Raw genomic sequence first — 3,215 nt, forward strand, 5'->3', positions numbered from 1 at the left:
GAGCTTCTAACATGGTCTCAGTGGACTTGCACATTCATCTCTGTGTGCTTACAGTTTTGTATGTTCTCAGTCCTGTCACCTCCTGTTTATATACACGATAGTGACACTGCCCATTTTGCACTTTTCTCTGCCTCTGCACGACCATGGCATCACTTTCATTCTTTTAAGGCAGCAGAAAGGATGAACCTGATATTGTAAAACATCTTTGTCTGCTACTTGTGGACGCATTAGCAGCAGCTTGACTGTCATGACCTTTTGATCGCTTTTGCTTTTTGGCCTTGAGTGCAGCGACCTTTCACAGCCAACCTATTGTTGTTGCTCTTCTGGTTAAGCTGCTCAGTGGGAAAGAATAGGCTACTGGGGCCCAGCTCAGACCATCTACGAAAGATAATCTTTACCCAGCTGTAATAAATGTGTATTTTTACACACTAGTCCTTACTGAGTAAGGTCACATTGTTCTGTGTGAGTGACAGAGAGAAATTATCAAAATTATGAAGAATGTGCATATGGACAAAATAAAACTAGATGATTTCTAGGACTTTACATCTGCTCAGTGCAGTTGGCAAAAGCAAATTGCTGCTGTTGGGTGCAAACCTCCTATGTCCAAAACTGCTATTTTTCAAGAAATGAATACAACTGTATGTTTTTGTAATATTTGGATACAATGTCATCAAACCTGGTATTGTGTTAAACATCATATATCTTTGGTTAACCCTCCTGTTGTCCTCAGGTCAAAATGACCCGCCACTGTGTTAAAAACAAAACACAAAAAAAAGAAAAAAATCCCCTAAACGATATTTTTTTAACTTGAAATTTTATGATTTTTCCTAGATTGGCCCCAACAGTAGAAAAAGTGAAATATTGCTTTTATTCACATTTCCATGTAAGCTGTACAAAAAAAGGTACAAAGGTGGTCTTCGGGTCAAAATGACCGGTGAGGCAAATAGAGTTGAAATCAAGGTCACAGAGTTATTTACACACCACAGAATGTTACAATGTTTTACTTGTGTCTCAGATCAATCAGTAGCAGAAGTAAACAAGACAAATCAGGTGGTCTTCTCGCGGACTGCTGTGCCTTTGATCAGTCTCAGATCAATTAGTGGTAAACGTGAACAAGACAGTAGCAGACGTAAACAACACAAGATAGGTGGCGTTCTCGCAGACTGCAGAGCTCTTTTTCTGTGGATTTCCAGAGGTTATAAATGTTCTGCAGATGACTGGACCCTGAATTCTCTCTGTGCTGAAGCCATGAGTGTTCATTATAAAGTTGAACAGGCTCTAGAGCTGATTTTTTCAGATGTCCAGCAAGACAACTCTGATTCAGAAGAGGTAGTGGAGGATGTATCAGATGAAGAAAATTGGGAGGAATACAACCCAGAGCATGAATCATCTTTAGAAGACGAAGAAAACCCTGAAGCGGAAAGAGAGACTTTCCTTTCAAAAAATGGCAAAATAACATGGTCCTCAGCAGCATATGACCAACATGGCAGGCATGCAGAACAAAATGTCATAAAGATGACCCCAGGACCCACAAGGTATGCCGTTTTTCATGCCCATGACATTGTCTCTACATTCTACCTGTTTATCACACCAGCAATAGAAAAATAATCTTGGAGATGACAAATCTGGAGAATTTTCACAAATATGGAGACAGCTGGAAAAATTATGGATGAAAACGACCTGCAGGCCTACTTAGGGCTGCTAATCTTAGCAGGTGTAAACAGGTCCCGAGGTGAGGCTGCAGCTAGTCTATGGGATGCAGAGAGTGGAAGGCCAATTTTCCAAGCCACAATGCCACTCAAACTCTTTCACAGCTACTCAAGACTGCTACGATTTGATGGCCGTGAGTCAAGCCCAGCAAGACATGTGACAGACAAACTTGCAGCCATAAGAGAGGTCTGGGACAAGTGGGTGGAGCGGCTGCCCTACTTCTACAATCCAGGGTCTGACGTAACAGTGGATGAGCAACTGGTTCCATTTAGAGGTAATCTATTTTCATATTTGTAATAAAAGTGATTTTCACTATTGATTTCTTTGACTGTTTTCTGTGACACTGATACTAATCACTGATGCTAATGTCTTCTGTCCAAAGGTCGTTGTCCTTTCTGGCAGTATATGCCCAGCAAGCCAGCAAAATATGGGATCAAGTCATGGGTGGCTTGTGATGCCAAATCAAGCTATGCTTGGAAAATGCAAGTCTATACCGGGAAGCTGACCAGTGGATGCCCAGAAAAGAACCAGGGGATGTGAGTTGTGCTTGATGTGACAGAGGGACTGAGGGGTCACAGTGTGACACTGCTTGCATCAAAGGAGAGAGAGGTCTTCTCATCAAAGTTTGCCTTCATGCTCACCACCACTCTAGTTTCTTACCTCCCAAAGAAAAACATGAATGTAGTTCTTCTGAGCTAACTGCACACAGACGGTGACATTAGCGATCGTGAAGACAGGAAGCCAGTCATCATCCTAGACTACAACCGCAACAAAGGAGGTGTGGACAACCTAGATAAGGTGATTGGAACATACAGCTGCAGAAGGATGACTGCCCGCTGGCCCCTGGTCATCTTCCACAACATCATTGATGTTTCCTCCTACAATGCCTTTGTGATGTGGAGAGAGATCAACCCGACCTGGATGTCTCGGAAGCAGAACAAGAGGAGGGTGTTCCTGGAGCAGCTAGGAAAAGCACTTGTAACTCCACTCATTGAAAGGACGAAGCATGTCCCCTGCACAGAAGCCTCAGCAGCAGTTGTGAAAGCTATTCAGAGAACAGGAGCTCCTGATCAACCTGAGGATCCAGCTACCACAGCCACTTCCCCATAGGGCAAATAAGAGTTTGGCTTCATTCCTTTAGTAACTGCTTGAAAAGATCAACAAAGCTATTTATGTTAGTAGGAACGGGAATTGAGAACCAGTTCAACTGGAGAACCAGTTTCAAATTTTGTAAAGCATCACAACTTTATGCTTTATCTCTTATCAGTTCCTGTATCAATGTGGGCAACTGCTGGGAAATGCACAATGATTTCATATTAGCAACATAATGCACACAGGGCTCTCATGTTTTCTGCATTGAGTTTTAGATTTAAAATATTCATTCATTAGTTTTCCATGCACACTTGTACCTATTCAGGTTGCAGGGGTGCTGGAGCATATCCTAGCTACCACATACTATATTAGGTTATATAGAGGTTTTTTTGTCTGGTGCTAACATATGATGT

General features: G+C 42.3%; 1 pseudogene; it reads left to right on the forward strand.

Annotated features, from left to right (window-relative positions):
- The first annotated feature begins 1,248 nt into the window (after positions 1-1,248).
- On the forward strand, positions 1,249-2,826 carry LOC121642786 (annotated as a pseudogene).
- The last annotated feature ends 389 nt before the right edge of the window (positions 2,827-3,215 follow it).

The sequence above is a fragment of the Melanotaenia boesemani genome, chromosome 7, assembly GCF_017639745.1.
Source record: "Melanotaenia boesemani isolate fMelBoe1 chromosome 7, fMelBoe1.pri, whole genome shotgun sequence".
NCBI classification, from domain to species: Eukaryota; Metazoa; Chordata; class Actinopteri; order Atheriniformes; family Melanotaeniidae; genus Melanotaenia; species Melanotaenia boesemani.